Source organism: Neofelis nebulosa, chromosome 4 (genome assembly GCF_028018385.1).
Source record: "Neofelis nebulosa isolate mNeoNeb1 chromosome 4, mNeoNeb1.pri, whole genome shotgun sequence".
Taxonomy (NCBI): Eukaryota; Metazoa; Chordata; class Mammalia; order Carnivora; family Felidae; genus Neofelis; species Neofelis nebulosa.
Window position 1 is genome coordinate 76,425,907 of NC_080785.1, and position 17,449 is coordinate 76,443,355.

Sequence of the window (17,449 nt, forward strand, 5' to 3'; positions counted from 1 at the left end):
ATACTTGAAAATGATATATTCTTCTCCCATTTAGTAGGTTGCATTTCATGTTGTTGGTGGTTTCCATGAAAAACTTTTCATTTTGGTTTAGTCCCAAGAGTTTATTTTTGCTTTTGTTCCCCTTGCCTTAGGAGACATATCTAGAAAAATGTTGCTAAGGACAGTGTCAAAGAGATGAGTGCCTCTGTTTTCTTCTAGAAGTTTTATGGTTTTAGATCTCAAATTTCAGTCTGTAATCCATTTTGAGTTTATTTTGTGTATGGCATAATAAGTGGTCCAAATTCATTCTTTTGCATGTAGCTGTCCAGTTTCCCAAACACCATTTAAGACTGTCTCTTTCCTATTGTAAGTTCTTGATTCCCCTGTCACAGATTAATTGACTAACCAAGGGTGAATTTATTTCTTGGGTCTCTATTCTGTTCTATGTGTCAATTCTGATCTGTGGGTTTATTTTTGGGACAGTACCATACTGTTTTGATTACTATAGATTTATAATATATTTTGATATTGGGGCTTATAACATCCAACTATGTTGTTGTTTTTAAGATTGCTTTGGCTTTTCAGGGTTTTTTATGATTCCATAAAATTTTTAGGATTATTCTAGATCTGTGAAAAATATTTCTATTTTGATTGTGATTGTATTGAATCTATAGATTGCTTTGGATAGCATAAATATCTTAACAAAATTAATTGTTCCAATTCATAAGTATGGTATATCCTTCCATTTGTGTTATCTTCATTGTTGTTCATTAAAGTTTTACTGTTTTCAGAGTAGAGGTATTTTCTTAGTTTATTTCTAGGTATTTTTTTGTGCAATTATAATTGGGATGGTTTTCTTAATTGAGCTTTGTGCTACTTCATTAGTGTACAGAAATGCAACAGATTTTTGTATGTTAATTTTATATCCTGCAACTTTTCTGATTAATTTATAACTCTTAATAGTCTTTTGGTGGAGTCTTTAGGATTTTCTATATGTAGTATCTAGTCATCTACAAATAGTGATAATTTAACTTGTTCCTTACCAATTTGGATGTCTCTTAACTTTTCTTGTCTGATTGCTGCAGCTAGGACTTTCAGTACTGTGTTGAATAAAAGTGGCAGGAGTAGATATCCATGTCTTATTTCTGATGTTAGAGAAAAAGCTTTCAGTTTTTTACCATCAACTGTGATGTTAGAAGTGGGTTTTTCAGGGCGCCTGGGTGGCGCAGTCGGTTAAGCGTCCGACTTCAGCCAGGTCACGATCTCGCGGTCCGTGAGTTCGAGCCCCGCGTCAGGCTCTGGGCTGATGGCTCGGAGCCTGGAGCCTGTTTCCGATTCTGTGTCTCCCTCTCTCTCTGCCCCTCCCCCGTTCATGCTCTGTCTCTCTCTGTCCCAAAAATAAATAAAAAACGTTGAAAAAAAAAATTAAAAAAAAAAAAAAAAAAAAAAAAAGAAGTGGGTTTTTCATGTATGGCCCTTATTATGTTAAGGTATGTTTTCTATAAACCTGCTTTATTGAGAGTTTTTATTATGAACGGATGTATGTTAGAAACTGGAGAACGGAAAGTAAGGTATTCTACCAACTGACAAGGTAATTTAAGACTGGAAAATTAAGCAGTCAACTTCATACAGTTTACACAGAGTTTTATTTAGGGTAATTTACTGACAGAGGGATGACAATCCAGGAGCTGCAGAGCTATTCTCTACAAATTTAAGGCCTTAGTCCACAGATTTCATAGAGTGAGGGGATGTGCAGAAGTCACTGGGGTGAAATAAAAGGTTTAACATTTAACAGATCTCATGGTGCCATCTGTAAGTCAGAGGGCGCCAGTGGAGAAGAAAATGTTATTGCTACTGTGTACCTAAACAACTTTTAAAAAGATCAAAACAAGCCTTCTGATATTCTGGTCAGGACACATGTTAACCTCCAAGGGACCTGGAACATGTAACCTTGAAATGGGTCATTGTGTGGAAATGAACAAAATGGAGGGCCAAAGATGGAGTCAGTACTGTCAGCTGTCCTACAGATGTTGAACTTTGTTGAATGCTTTTTCTGCTATTGACATCATCATTTGGTTTTTATCTTTCATTTTCTTAATGTGCGTATCACATTGTTTAATTTGTGAATATTAAACCACCCTTGCATTCCTGGAATAAATTCTACTTGATCATGGTGAATGGTCCTTGTAATGTATTGCTCAATATGGTTTGTCAATATTTTGTTGAGGGATTTTGCATTTATGTTTATCAGAATCATTGGCTTGTAGTTTTTAATTTTTTTAGTTTCTCTATTTTCTGCATCAAGGTAATGTTGGCCTCATAGAACATATTTGGAAGCTTTCCTTCCTCTTCTATCTTTTGAAATACTGGAGAAGAATAGGAATTAACTATTCTTTAAATGTTTGGTAGAATTCACCTGGTCCTGAACTTTTGTTTGTTGGGAAATTTTTTTTATTACAGATTCAATTTCATTGCTAGTAATGAATTTGTTGGCATGTGAGTTTTCATATTAGTCTCTTATATTCCTTTGTATTTATTTGGTGTCCGTTGTTACTATTTCTCTTTCATTTTTGATTTTATTTCTTTGGGTCTTTTTTTTTTTTTCTTGATGAATCTGGCTAAAGGTTTATCAATTTTGCTTATCTTTTCAAAGAATAAGCTCCTGGTTTTGTTGCCATTTGCTCTTTCCTGGTTTTGTTGCTGCTGTTGTTATTGTTACTCTATTTCATTTATTTCTGCTTTGATTTTTACTATTTTCTTTTTTCTAACTTTGGGGTTTTTTTGTTCTTTTTCTTTTTGCTTTAGGTTTAACATTAGATTATTTCAGATTTTTCTTATTTTTTGAGGTAGGCTTGTATTCACTATAAGTTTCCCTCTTAAAATTTTTTCAATGTGTGCCCCAAATTTCGGATCATTGTGTTTTCATTTTCATTTGTCTCCATGTATTTTTTTTGTTCCCTCTTTGACTTTTCAAACAATTGTTTCCACATGGTTTTGATGAGAGCTAATAACATGAAAGAAGCTTTCAAAAAAGAGGTGGAAGTTGACTAGATTTTACAGATATGAGGACACAAATTACAAAAGGAATAGTGGTTGGGAAATCATAGCCAGAGGGGAAATGGTGTTAATGATGAGCTGTGTGGAGGTAATCTAACATTTGCCTGTGGATTTGATGGTCTTTCTGGTTTGGATTTTTGGCAGTGACTAAGATTTACAGCAATGTACGATAACATGAGATGAGTTTTATTGGTCTTTCAGAAGAAGGAAAACCTTACAGCATCCCCTTGGGATTTCTCTCAGGCAGTTACTGAGGTCATGGGGTTGGGGACTGGTAGGAAGTGCTACTTAAACAGACCATGAATATCTATAGGCTTCTTTTAAAAACTTCACCTGGTGTACCAATTGGAGAAGGGCAGTTTATTCAGGAATAAGGTGAGCTTGGTAGGCCTCCTTTGAAACTTTTTATACACTATGTGTCAGCCTAGATTTGGGTAGGACTTAGTGAAAGCATGTTGACCTTTATTGATTTCATTTAAAGTCTAAGAGAAATACAGCTAATGTAATAAGACATGTTGTGGAAACTGTGATGAGAGTTGCAAAAGTGAATTATCCCAGTCTTCAATGAGAAAACATTTTTATCCAGTTACAATACTAGCATTTTGGGCAGGAGACCATTCTTGACAGAAGGAACATCATGAATACATTTAGGAAAGCATTGTCAAAAAATTATTGAAAACAAAACAAAACATGTCAAGATACGATGAAAAGAAGAAATAATACCCACCACACAAAGTGAAAAAGATGAGGAGATCCAAAAACAGGAGGGAAGGGAGAAAACTTAGGTAAGGATGGAGAAAAGGCTAACATTTATATGTAAATTATTAAATCAAGCTTGCTTTTCACTTTGGGAATTTTGTTAAATTGTAGAATCTCCATACCTAATGAGGCACACAAGATTGTGCATTTCTAACAAGCTTTTTGGTGATCCAATGCTACTGGTTTTCAACCAAACTTTGACTGCCAAGGGGATAGATGAATAGAGTTCATTGGAAGCCATTGCTCTATATCTATTCCGTTATAATTTTATTTTCCCCTTTTAGCTCCCAAATGAAATATGTTTAGATTTCTAACATTAAAGTGGCTTACCATTTTTTTTTGTTGTGTTACAGAACATTATGTCTGTATTAGCATTTTTTTGATCATGAAAAGTATACTCTTTAATCCCCATCCACCCACCCTCTGGTAATAAACTGTTCTCTATAATCAAGAGTCTATTTCTTGGTTTGTGGTTTTTGTTTTTTTCTTTGCTCATTTGTTTGGTTTCTTAAATGCCACACATGAGTGAAATCATATGGTATTTGCCTGTCTCTGACTGACTTATTTCACTTAGCATAATATTCTCCATCCATGTTATTGCAAATGGCAAGATTTCATTATTTTTTGTGGCTGAGTAATATTCCACTGTGTGTGTGTGTAGAGAAATATCTGTTAATGTGTTCTGCCCATTTATTAATTGGAGTACTTAGTTTTTGCGTGTTGAGTTGTATCTGCTCTTCATATATTTTAGATATTAACCCTTTATCAGTTATGTCATTTGCCAGTATTTTTTTCCCATTCCATGGGTTGCCTTTTAGTTTTGTTATCTCCTTAAATGTGAAGAAACTTTTTGTTCTGGTGTCCCAATAATTTTTTCTTTCATTTCCTTTGTGTCAGGAGACAGATTTAGGAAAATGTTTCCACAGCTGATGACAGAGATACTACTGCCTGTGCTCTCTTCAAGGATTTTTTAGGTTTCAGGTATCACATTTAGGCCTTCAATTCATTTTGACTTTATTATTGTATATGGTGAAAGAAGGTGGCCCAGTTGCATTCTATTCCATGTGTTCTTATTCCAGTACCATACCATTTTAATTAGTACTGCTTTGTAACATGACTTGAAATCTGGAATTGTGATGTCTCCAGCTTTGTTCTTCTTTATCAAGGTTGTTTTGTTTATTTGGGGTCTTTGTAGTTCTATATAAATTTTAGGATTGTTCTAGTTCTGTGAAAAAATGCTGTTGGTATTTTGATAGGGATTGCATTGAATGTGTAGATGGCTTTGACTAGCATAGACATTGTAACAATACTTGTTCTTCTAGTCCATGAGCAAGAAATATCTTTCTATCTCTTTGTGTCATCTTGAATATCTTCCAACAGTGTTTTATAGTACAGATCTTTCACCTCTTTAGTTAGGCTTATTCCTAGGTGTCTTACTTATTTTTGGTATAATTGCAAATAAGATTATTTTCTTAATATCACTTCTGCTCCTTCATTACTATATAAGAATGCAACAAATTTCTGTACATTAACTTTGTATCCTGCAATTTACTGAATTCATTATTGGTTCTAGTAGTGTTTTGGTAGAGTCTTTAGGGTTTTCTGTATAGTTTCCTGTCATCTGCAAATACTGACAGTTTTACCAATTTGGATGCCTTTTATTTCTTTTTGTTGTCTCATTGTGTGGCTAGAACTTCCAGTACTATGTTGAATAAAAGTGGTGAGAATAAACATCCTTGTTTTGTGCCTGACCTTAGGAGAAAAGCTCTTAGTTTTTCACCATTAAGTATGATGTTCACTGTGGGTTTTTCATATAACATCTTTATTATGTTGAGGTATATTCCCTCTAGATCTGGTTTGGAGAAGGTTTTTATCTGAATGGATGTTGTACTTTGTCAAATGCTTTCTCTGCATCAATTGAAATAATCATACGTTTTTATCCTTTTTCTCATTGGTGTGATATATCACATTGTTTTGCAAATATTACTCTTGCATCCTGGGAATTAATTCCACTTGACTGTAGTGGATGACTTTCTTAAATGCATTGTTATATTTGGTTTGCTAATATTTTGTTGAGAAATTTTGCATCTTTGTTCATCAGATATACTGGTCTGTATTCTTTTTGTGTGTGTGGTGTTTTTATCTGGTTTTGGCATCAGGGTGATATGTGCCTCATAGAATGAATTTGGAAACTTTATTTCCTTTTCTATTTTTTTTGAATAGTTTGAGAATAGGTATTATTCTTTAATGTTTGGTAGAATTAGCCTATGAAACCATCTGGTCCAGGGTTTTTCTTTGTTGGGAGCTTTTTGATTACTGATTCAATTTCAATGCTGGTAATTGGTCTGTTCAAATTTTCTATTTCTTCTTGCTTTAACTTTGGTAGGGTATATGTTTTTAGGAATTAATCAATTTATTCTAGGTGGCCAATTTGTTGGCATATAATTTTTCATAATCTCTTAGAACTGTATTTCTCTGGTACTGGTATTTATTCTCTTTAGTGATTTTATTTGGGTTTCTCTCTCTCTGAGTCTGTTAGAAGTTTATCCATTTTGCTGATCTTTTCAAAAAACCAGCTCCTGGTTTCCTTGGTCTGTTCTATTATTTTTGTTTCTATATCATTTATTTTTGCTGTAATCTTTATTTTCCTTTTGCAGGATTTTGTTTTTTCTACTTTTTCTAGTTCCTTTAAGTGTAAGGTTAGGTGTTTTGTTTTTGGCTTTTTTTTCCCCCCTCTTCTTGAGTAGTACTATATTGCTCTGAACTTCCTTCATAGAACTATTTTTGCTGAATCCCAAAGATTTGGACCATTGTGTTTGTCATTTGTCTTTATTTCTTCTTTGATTTCTTGGTTGACGAATTCATTATTCAGTAGCATGTTATTAAATCTTCATGTATTTTTTCTGCTCTGTCCAGATTTTTTTCTTGTGCTTGATTCCTAGTTTCATAGGATTGTGTTCAGAAAAGATGCGTGGTATGACTTCAACATTTTTAATTTTTTTAAATGTTTATTTATTTGAGAGAGAGAGAGACAGGATCTGAAGCAGGCTTCAGGCTCTGAGCCATCAGCACAGAGCCCAATGCGGCGCTTGTACTCATGAACCGCGAAATCATGACCTGAGCCAAAGTCAGATGCTCAACCGACTGAGCCAGCCAGGTGCCCCCTGACTTCAGCTTTTTAAAAATATGTTGAGACTTGTTTTGTGGCCTATTCTTTGTACACTTAAAAATAATGTTTATTTTGCTGTTTTAGGGTGGAATGTTCTGTATTTGTCTATTAAATCCATCTTTCCCAATCAAAACTATTTCCTTGTTGATTTTCTGTTTGGATGATCTATCCATTCATGTTAAGTGGGGTGTTAAAATCCCCTACTATTATTATATTACTATCAATCATTGCCATTATGTTTGTTTCATGCACTTGAGTGCTATCATGTTGGGTGCATAAATATTTACAATTATTGCTTCTTCTTAGATTGTTCCCTTTATAATTATATAGTGTCCTTCTTTCCCTCAGGTTACAGTCTTTGTTTTAAAGTCTATCTTGTCTGATATAACTATTACTGCCCCAAATTTCTTTTGACATCAGTTTCCATTATAAATTTTTCTCCATCCCCTCACTTTCAGTCTGACATGAGTCTCATGTAGGCAACATATAGGTGGGTCTTGTTTTCTTATCCATTCTGTCACCCTTTGTCCTTTTGATGGGAGCATTTAGTCCATTTTCATGCAAAGTAATTCTTGATAAATATTTATTGCTATTTTTTACTTGTTTTGTGGTTTTTCTCTGATCCTTTCTTGTTCTCTTTCATGGCTTGTTGGCTTTCTTTAGTGATAGATTCCTTTTCTTTATTTTTTTGCATATGCATTATTGGTTTTTGATATGTGGTTACCGTTAGGTTTGTATACAAAATCTTCTGTATATAGCAGTCTATAGGAAGTAGGTGGTCACTTAAGTTTGAAACCATTCTTATTCCTCTTCTGCCATGCTTTAGATACATGGTGTCGTATTTTACATCTTTTTATTTTGTGAATCCCCTGATTTTTATCAAAATATTTATTTTTAATGTTTTTTTTTATTTTAATACTCTCACTTATGGTCTTATTTTACCTAAAGAGTCTCCTTTAATATTTCTTATAGGGGTGGTTTAGTGGTCATGAATTTTTAGTTTTTCTTTGAGAAACAATATTCATATGTCCTTCTATTCCTAATGATAGCCTTTCTGGATAGAGTATTCTTGGCTGCAGATTTTTCCCTTTCAGCACTTTGAATATATCATGCCACTCCCTCTGGCCTGCAAAATTTCTGCTAAAAATCCACTGAGAGAGAGCCTTATGCGGTTTCTCTTGTATGTAACTGCTTTCTTTCATCTCTACTTTTTGCCATTTTAATTACTATGGGGCTTGGTTGTGGACTTCCCTGGGATGAATTTTTTGTGGGGGATCTCTGTGCCTCCAAGCTGGATATCTATTTCCTTCCCCCTATTACAAAAGTTTTCAGTTTTTTTCAAAATTTCTGCCCACTTTATCTCTCTTCTTTTTCTGAGATCCCTATAATACAAATGTTTTACAGTTGATGGAGTCACTAAGTTCCTTAAGACTTATGCCCTGTTGTGGGTAATGTTTGATCCCCAGCAGGAGTGGAGTACATTTTAACAAGTTGTGGATGATCTGCTTGCAAAATGTGACCTGCCATTGCTGCATCAGAAGTGAGATGGGTGTCAGGAGATGTGGTGTTGGGTGAACATAAATCTTCTCATTCTTATAATCTCATGGACAACCTATTCTTACAGGAACGGGATGTACAATGTTTCTTCTCTTGGTGCTTTTACATATGGTGTTGTCAAAAGATAAAGAATTAATTCTTTTACTTTTTTATAATAATAAACTCAAAGCTGTTAAGAAGATTGTTGCATTTTATTCCATGTCTCCTCCAGAATCTATTTTGATGAAGTGGGTAAGGTTTGCCATCACCCACTACTTCTGATACCAGTGTTAGTTTTATACATTCAGAACACTTTCTGAGGGTTAATTTTATATTCTGGAGTAGTTCTAAGCACTGCATTATGATGCCATTTGTCACTTCTTTCTAGAGGCACTTCACATTCAAATTGTCCTGTCTAGTCATTTTATTTGTCTAACTTCTTCAGCAACCTTTATCCCTTCATGTATTCACAGCCAGCTCTTCACACTGCAGAGTCCATGCAAATAATTCCTGGATAAAGCATCTTAATTTTAGCTGCTCTATCCATATACCATAGACTGGAGGACTTACAAACAGAAAGTACTTCTCAAGTTGTGGAGGCTGGAACTCAGATATCAGGTTGTCAGCATGGTGACTTCTTTTTTTATTTGTAGACTTCTGAGTTCTTGTGTTCTCACATGGCAGACAGAGATGGAGGTAGCTCTCTGACTTTTCTACTAAGGTCACCTACAAATAGCATCACCATAGGAATTAGATTTCAACAAATGAAATTTAGGGAACATTCAGTCCATAACAAATACATGTATGCAAACTTTCTCAGTTGGAGCTAATTGATCTTCTCCTTTCAGTTACTCCCACACCCAAAAGCCCACAAACTGAATCAGTGTGTTAGCAGAGTGCTTAGCAAATACATAAAAGACTTTTGACTTGGAAGTCTGATTACAATTCAAAAATGTATATTTCTTGTAAAGTAACTTTTGCTTTTATTGAAGGGCTGAAAGTTTGCATTATTATAGAAACCTTGAATGATAGAAGAAAATATTTCCCTATGTTTCTATTATCACTTCACCCCCAACCTAGCCTCAAAGCTTAAGTAAGTCTGAAACCTTGTTTCAAGGAGAATGGAACTTATTTTCAATTTTACCTGCAGCAGACTGAGGAAAATACTGCTATGCTAAGCACTGGTCCTTTTGGACTTTTAGACCACAAAACGTATAAATCAAATGATCTTCTCTTTTGAAGATGTTTTTTCCAGCCACTTAGGTTAGCTTCTGCTTTAAACTTACTCTCCCTGTGACATGCACATGTTATGTTTCTTTGGCATCTTCTGATGAGAGGAGAACAATTGATAGGAGCAGCAATCACAGGCGCACTCAACGTGCCCCTTCAGAGACTGCTATGCTGCCTTTTCCTCTTGCTGAACAAGTCCTCCTCTGTCTTTGAAAAAGAAGGTGGTTCTCTCTGCCTGTTGAGCAAGTTCAGTTTAAAAATCTTATGGTGAGAATTTCACAGCATGTAAGCAGAAACAGTCTTATTGCCTCTATTTTCAGAACCTCTTCAAATTACAATAATATGCCCAAGAAGCATATGAGAAAAGCTTTTTGAGCTAAAATAGAGCTTTTACCTTTTAAACCCAAAACATAAGTAAAGAAATCACTTTGCTCTTAAGAGTTTATTTTCCAATTGTAAATTCCACACTTCAGGAAATGTTACATTCTTGTGGGAACAAAGAAAGAAATGCCTGTATAAAACAAGTCTTTTCTATAAATATTAGACTCTTCCACATAGCAAATCCTTTTCTAATTTACCACTTGTGTAAATATGATAAATTTTCATTTCCCAAAAATTATTTGGAAAATATATGGAGAAATAAATTACTATATAAATATGCACTTAAATTTTTTTCAAAAACTTGTATTACTCATTTTTATTCATCATAGTTAAGGAAAGCTCTATCTAGTTTCCATGTTTCATAATCCCCTAAGATGTTTTTGTTCATATTCTTGATGGAAGTCAAAATACTTATATTTTAATTGACATGACTGAGCATTATTAGACTCTAAATGAAGGTATATGTTACATATTCTTATACAAGGCATAACTTAATTTTAGTTAGATGTTTCTTATTATATAATTAAAATTTGTTTGTTCTAACATTGACAATGGGAAGTAAACCTGAAAATTAAAGTTGGATAAATCTGTGTACAAAATTCAGGAAACAAATAGTCAACATGGCAGATAACTACCTTTGATACTTGGGAGTTGATATATTGATTAATAAATCAACTTACTTTATGCATAATCTATTCTAAGAGTTCCTAGAATATTGTGAAAATGTTTACATTTGCATTTATATAGTGATAAATTCAGGCAGGGGAAAATTAGGTACTAATGGACCAAATTGTGACAGCAATTGCTAAGTAGATAACCGCTTCTTTTCTGTAGCATCTATAGAACTTTTCTAGGGTTGCAGAGCTCTTGAGAATGAGGATGATAGCCAGTACTTAAAGCCCCAGCCAATTTTCTGTTATTCTACTGCTAAGAGTCCAAGGATTCACTCTAAAATAATTTATTTTTCATGTACAGGATAGAGGAGCTAAAAGAATATTCCAACTAAGTACTTGCCCTTGCTTTTCAGAATAATAAAATAAAAACAGGCATATTACAAATACAAAAAGGCAAATCATTTATAGTTTACCAAAAATGTTAAAATAAATATAATTTTTGGTTTTTTGAAGAAAGAAAAGAAACGTTAAGAGAATAATAGAATTTTGTTTTATCAAACATGGAAACTTTTTTTTTTTTTTTTTAACATGTATCAATTTGTTTAAACACTTATCCAGGGGTAAGTCTCTAACCACATCAAATCTCTAGGAAGTATCTTAAATTGTGAAATAAGATGGGAAAAATCTCTCTAGGTATAATAGTCATGATAGAGCTTGACTGACAAAATCAGCACAAAATAACAGACACAAATGTATGAACAAAAAGCCAAAGCTTTATTGGCTGGAGGAGGTTTAATAACTCAGAGCCATATATCTATGTCCATCTGTATACATTTTAAAGTGAACAAAATTGGCTATCTTGTTTCCCAGCCTGCTGCCAATTGGATAATGGTACTAAGAGGGTAGTGGTATTATTAGAGGCATATACAGTGATACAAGGAGAGTGAGAAACCTGACCAAATGCTATCAAGAGAGTAGGAAAAATTATCTCCATGCTGCATGGTTTCAGGTTACTTTATAAGTCCCAGTTTCCCCAAGTGAGGGGAAAGATAAGTGTTAGAGCTGGAAGAGAAAGAATGATAAAACTGTCACCTGCAATACTTTGGAAAGTTGGTAATGTCTTTTATAGTTTGGTGGAAATGCTGGAAGACCCTAGTAGCGTGAATTGTCTACTGTTGACTATCTTTGAAAAGGAATTACATGAGGAGATAAGCCTAGGGCAGAAATTGCCAGTTGGAGAGAAGAAATGAAAAGCATGAGAGACAGTCCTGAAAGTTAAGACTTGAGGTTTGCAAGGCACGTTGTGTTTTGATTTCTAACAGGAAAAGGTTAGAGAAAAAGTGTTTGAAATCAGCCTTGTGGCAAAGATGGTATAAAACATATGGACCATATAACAATTGCTAAAATATCTGAGCAGGTTAAGTGGCAGAAAGTCTGTGCTTTTCATTGGAAAGACAATTTCTGTGAAAAAAGAGTAAGAATGTGACTTTCTTAAAAAAGTCCTGGCCATTCAAGGTGTCTTCAATTATATACAGAGAGGCATGCCTTGAGAAAAATTCTGAATGTGGTTGTTTGTACATAATATTGACTGAAATTAGAGGCCAATAAATTATTGGAAAGAGTTTTACTATCAAGAGGAACACTAGTGTGGACTAAAATAGACTACTGTGCTTACAATTCTCTGTGGTCAGAAAATGGGCTGAGAAAGATTTTCACCACTGAAAAAGTAATATTGTCACACATTTTCTTCAGCTGGAGCATATTCTGAAGATAATGGAAAAAGAATTACCTTGAGGTGAGTGGATTCAAGGACCATAGACAACAATGGACTGGGGATTACCTTCAGGAGGACAAATCAGAGCCCTATCCAGGATTATTCCCTTCAACTAGGAAAGAAGCCCATTTCTGTATATGGCCAATATGAACTGGCATTGCTAAATATGAACAATGAGTGTATGTTTCTCCATCTGAATAGAAGTGTTCATGGTAGGTAGGCTTTCCTTGTTTCACTGCTCTGAATCTGATTGATCTGGCAGAGGGTGTCTGCAGGTGGAGAACTCCTAGACCTAGGATTTGAGCTTAAGTAGTAAATGAGAGGGAAGATTGTATAGTTTACCTTGGGAGGAGGTGAGTATGTAAGCAAGAGAAGGAAGAATCCAAGATTTGCTGATCTTAAAGGAAGACTGTGGTAAAGCCTATTGTAGTTCGTCAGTGTTTAATTCTCTGGAAAAGAATTATGTTCAGATTCCTTCTCTCATTAGGGCCAAAGTTGGCCATCTTCCCTGTTCTTGCCAAATGAATGTAAACAGAATTAATGTAATAAGAATCTTTATGTCATGGGGCATACTTTTGACATTCCTTTTTCACTGCAGCCCCCCATGTTCCAGGCAATTCCTTTTGTATTTTTGCTACAATAAATACAGCTACAATGACATACACATATCACTTTGAAAATATTTAAATGGATGAAGTTTAAATTCTCAAAAGTGGAATGATTAAGGCAAAAGATATAAATGCAGTAATTTTGATAGATAGGATTAAACTGCCCTCCAAAACAGTGCTCCTAATTTTCATGAATTTATTAGGAGTTTATGAGATGCTGCTCATTTGTTTAGACATGCCAAGAAAATGGATTGCCAACATTTGGATGATCAAACATTTTGAAAATGGGCAATGTTTCTACTCTTATGTGATACAGATATGGATCATCAAAACTCTTATCTTTTATGGATGTATAAATGTAGACAGTTAGAAACAGAATTTTGTAACATAAATTAAAATCTGCCATGTGAAGAGTTTCAGTGGGTTTTAAATCTAATTAAAATTTGTTTTAAATGCTTATTTTTTTTTTTTGAGGGAGAGAGAGAGAGAGAGTGAATGTGTGAGTCAGGGAGGGACAGAGAGAGAGGGAGACACAGAACCCTAAGCAGTCTCTGAGTTGTCAGCACAAAGCCCAACACAGGGCTCGAAATAACAAACTGTGAGATCATGACCTGATCCGCAGTTGGATGTTTAACTGACTGAGCCACCCAGGTGCCCCTAAATCTAATTTTTAAAGTGTGTAACATCTTTTGTCTGGAAAAACTACTTATTTGAGGAAATGTACACATTTACTAAGCAAGTTATTACGTTGATGTATAAATAATATTTGTTAAGGTCCACTCAGTAGTGAAAACAATCAACTAGGAATATAAGGTAATTTCCTTAATCTGATAATGGTATCTCTAAAAAGAATGTTTGGCAGACATTACACGTAATGGTGAAATACTGAAAACTGCTTGAGATTAGGAATAACAGGGGGTATCAGATTGTGACACTTGTATTAAATATCTTTTTTTTTTAATTTTTTTTAACGTTTATTTATTTTTGAGACAGAAAGAGACAGAGCATGAATAGGGGAGGGTCAGAGAGAGGGAGACACAGAATCCGAAGCAGGCTCCAGGCTCTGAGCTGTCAGCACAGAGCCTGACACAGGGCTTGAACCCACAGACCGCGAGATCATGACCTGAGCTAAAGTCGGCCGCTTAACCGACTGAGCCACTCAGGCGCCCCATTTTTTTTTTTTATTTTTTTTAATGTTTATTTATTTTTGAGACAGAGAGAGACAGAGCATGAACAGGGGAGGGTCAGAGAGAGGGAGCTGTGTTAAATATCTTAACCAGTGTTGTAAGTCATGAAAAGGAAATTTATATATATATATATATATATATATATATATATATATATATATATATTCTAATTAATATATATGTATATTCTATATATATTCTAATTCATATATATATGAATTAGAAAGATACAAATCTACCATTATTAATAGAAGATACGACTGAATCAAGAAAATCCAAGGGAATAAACTATTAAAATTAATAAGTGAATGGATAAGTCACTGGATAGAAGATCAGTATATAAAAATACCATGTTTCTATTTCAGCAACAAAGTAGAAATGGCGTTTCAAAAAGTTATCAATGAAGTAGTGACAACATTATCTTACAGTAGATAAAACCCAGCAAACATTTGTATCTACATCAGAATTTTGAAATCCCATAAAGCTGCTCAAGAACCACTACTCTATATAATAATTTTCAAAAGTGGCATAAGAGCAAGAGAAGACCTGTACACAGGTATTGTCCATTTTTGAAAGTTTGTGTTATACCATTTTGCTTTTACAAAAGACTTACATTAGTACCAGTTTTTGCTACTCCAAAGAAATCTGAAGAGGATTTTCACTTTTACAACAAAAAGGTGAAAAACGAGAATAGTACCATCACACATATTCCCCTTGCCTACACTTAGCATCCGCATCAAGCAGCTATAGTTTTGACCTGTGTCTGTGAGCATTTGTGCTTTATCTCAATTTCTTTTGTGCGTCTGTTAGCAAGAGGTGTCCTAAGGTACCAGCAAAGCCTAAGATAGGTTGTTTTTTGGGTTTGAGAATGCTTAAAACATGTTCCATATAAATTAATGGCACTTGCTTCTTTGCTTTAGGTCATTGCAGCTAATGAAATATTTCATAGGAACACTGCACTTCAGATAGCAAGGGAAGTCTGTATAGGGATTTATGATGTTTATTGATTGAAACACTCAATACTATAAAGATGTCAGTACTACATAAATTGACATATAGCTTTAATGTAATCCCAATAAAATGTCTACCTGTTTTCCTTTTTTTGGAAATTAACAAGCTGGTTTTAAAATTTATATAAAATGCAAAGAAGGGTAATTCAGGTAACAAGATGAATTTGATCTGTGCTGTTATCTTGCACTTACTAGAAAGTGCTTTTTCACCTCTGACAAAATGAGGAAAAATCCAATTCTTTTGGCACCATAGCTTGTCAAAATACTTTTATTTCCCCTTCTCTGTTGACAATTTCTTCAATTCCCTTACTAGAGGGGTGAGAAACCACTGTTTTTGTTGTTGTTGTTTGTTTTGGTCTGAGGACCCACTTTTTGCTTTTCCACTTAGTCTAGGGCGGGTGGTGGGTGAATTAAAGCTTGTTTAAGGCTTTCAAATCTTTAAGACTCGTATAAAACTTACTTGATCTTAGGGACAAAAGAACTGCTTATAGTTCTGTTTTATTTTTAACCAGATAATCTATAATCAAACTACTACATCTCAGTAAGACCAACTAATGGATGTCTTTGCTTCCTAGAATCCAAAAGGCAAGAAATTCACAAAAATCCTGGCCTTCAATCTTGTGTTCATATATAGATGATGCTTATTTTTAAGAATGACTTTCCCAATAATTTTCTCTCTTCAAACTCCCTATCGCAATTTAAGGTAAACTTCTTGGAAGCTTTCTTAGCCCTCTCATCCTGAATTAGTTGCTTCTTCTCCATATTATCTTGGGACCCTGCTTATTTATCTCTCATGGAACATTACACTGTTTCAGAGAACAGAACCAAATAGACTCCAATATCTCAAAAACACTAGAGGTTTACAGATCAAATAACCAACCAAGGTAAGTATATCTGGTTCTCAGATATCCAGGAACTGAAGCATCATCTATTCTTTTGGGGCAGCACAGTAAATTTCATTAGTGGCAGAAGGAGAAAGAACATGAAATATGCACAGGAGGATGTTTTGGTCAGACCTGGAAGTGGTACACATCATGCCAGTTATATTTCCTTGCACAGAGCTCAGATCCATGGTTCATACAACAAGGGACTCTGGGAAATGTAGTCTAGACATGAGGCTAGCTGCGTTTCTCAGATCAAGATCTGTACCATAATTCTCACACCAAATTTATTGTCTTTCCTGATACCACTTCTTTTTCCTGTAGTCCCAGTTTTTAAATTTTTCTTTACTCATTCTCTAAAGCTATCACATGCAGTCTTCCTTTGACTCCATTTGACTGTGGAGTCAAATGAAGACCAGCCAGTTCTTTGATAGTATGATCCAGACAACATGCAAATGTACCCTCTTCCTACCAACCTTCATTCTTCTAGACAAATTCCCTCATCTGGATCAAAAATATTTCTTACGTAATTTATTTAGACAGATAACTTATTTTACCACCATTTAACGCTTCTTGAACACATTTTGTAGAACCTTAGCAATGACTTCTTAAAAGTCTCTCTGTTCTTACCCCTCTATACTCCAGATAGGATACTATTCCTTGTCCTTGGAATAAAACATGCAATTTTAGGTCTTGGATTTTTTTTTCCTTTCTTAGTTAAAAATAACCTTTCCTTTTCCCTTTCTTTTATTTTCCACCTCTGCCTCCTTGATATAAGTATCCTTAAAGATATAACTCATATTTCATATCCTTTGCAAGGCTTCTCTTTCTTAACATCCAACCCATAATTTCAATCACATTTTTCTTTTTGCTCCCACAGGAAATTTTTATACTTGTTTTATAGTATTTGTCCCTATGAACTTGCACTGAAGTTATTTGTGAATAGGTCTCTTTCTCTTCACCTAGACAGATTCTTAACAGTGGTTATAGCTTCTTATCCATCTGTCTCTCCAGTATGTGTATACAAGTTAAATACTTGTGGGATTCAATTTTAATAATCTAGGTACCCATTCATCAATGTTTTATTACAAAAAAAAACCCTTAAGAAATAGTTCTTAAGAAATAGTTCTCAGGAATTAAGAGAGCTTTTTATAAACAAATATAATCAGGTATGAAAAGGATAAAGAAAATATAATACATGTGATTTCACTCATGTGGAATTTGAGAATCTCAACCCATGAACATAGGGGAAGGGAAGGAAATA

The 17,449-nt window shown here is 34.4% G+C and overlaps 1 long non-coding RNA gene across 1 annotated transcript; it reads right to left on the minus strand.

The window, feature by feature from the left end:
- Positions 1-8,693: 8,693 nt before the first annotated feature.
- Positions 8,694-10,098, minus strand: LOC131509438 (uncharacterized). Its single transcript, XR_009260502.1, has 2 exons — positions 9,645-10,098; positions 8,694-9,226 (listed from the first exon to the last, which is right to left on the minus strand). It is a non-coding gene; the product is annotated as an uncharacterized LOC131509438 (long non-coding RNA).
- Between the last annotated feature and the right edge of the window lie 7,351 nt (positions 10,099-17,449).